Source organism: Nannospalax galili, unplaced genomic scaffold (genome assembly GCF_000622305.1).
Source record: "Nannospalax galili isolate Female #2095 unplaced genomic scaffold, S.galili_v1.0 scaffold146, whole genome shotgun sequence".
Classification (NCBI taxonomy): Eukaryota; Metazoa; Chordata; class Mammalia; order Rodentia; family Spalacidae; genus Nannospalax; species Nannospalax galili.
Window position 1 is genome coordinate 650,198 of NW_008357929.1, and position 1,206 is coordinate 651,403.

A 1,206-nucleotide genomic window follows, 5' to 3' on the forward strand; every position below is an offset into this window, starting at 1 on the left:
ATCATCCATCTATCTATCTATCTATCTATCATCTATCTATCTAATCTATCTATATATCCTAGCATTTTTTTAACATCAGTGTTGTGAGATGCAAAACTTGGTCTCACACTATTTTCCAAACTTTGTGTCCAGATGTGAGACTCTATTTGGAGACGGTGCAAAAGATGAAGCAAGGCCTGGCTCCTGGCCCTCCTGCTCCTTCCCTGGGGTGACTCAGCGACTGTTTCCTCCACCTAGGTCAGAAAATCAGAGATTCAGTACAATGGAGACCGGAGGCTGGGCTGTCTGAGTCTTTGCTACAGAAATCCCTGTGATGTGTTCAGCTCCTCTGCTTACTTTTGTCTTTTTATGTTAGAACATGGAAACACAGTGTGTTCATCAGCCTTCCATCCTGACGAAAATATCTGATACAAATAACTTCCTCAGGAGAAAAGAATGATTTGGACCTATGGCTTCAGAAGCTCCAGGCCAAGGTTGATTGGTTCATTGATTTGGGGCTTAGGGTGAGGAGAGCACCCTTGTGAATGTACGACAGAGAAAAGTTGCTCACCTCAAGACATTCAAGAGACAAAGAAAGAGGTGTGGGGCTGGGGTCTCCATCCATAACCCCTTAAAGGCCCCAGTGACCTCACTCCTTCTACTAGGCCCTACTGCTTACAGATTCCACCACTGTCTACGTCTTTAGCATGTGTGCCTTTGAAGGAATCTTTTCCCCAATTGTAACAAACAATCTTAAAAGAATTCAACTGCACTGCATTCTCCCACCTCTACAGAGTTTAAGCTTTGGCCTTCACTGTCGTTACAGTGGAACTGTGAAGCTAGAGAGGTGTTGGGTGAAGTGGCACAAACCTGTAATCCCAGCTACTTATGTGAAAACTGCAAGTTCAAGGGTTTTCTGAGCCCCAGTGGTCAATGCCAGTCTGAGAAACATAGTGAGATCCTGACTTAAATTTTTTTAAAAAGTTAAAAGAGGGCTGGAGATGTAGCTCAGTGATAGAGCAGTTGTTTAGTGTGTGAAAGCCTTGGCTTCAATCTTCAATACCTGAAAAAAAGGGAAAGGGAAAAAATGACGGAGTTGAGTGGGTAACAACGTGGTCAGATGGTCAAAGTGTACATTTGAGCTCCACCATCTGCCAAGTGTGTGGGTGTCTTGGTCTCATAACCCCTCAGAGGACTGTTTTAAATGACAGGTCTAACAAAGCACTT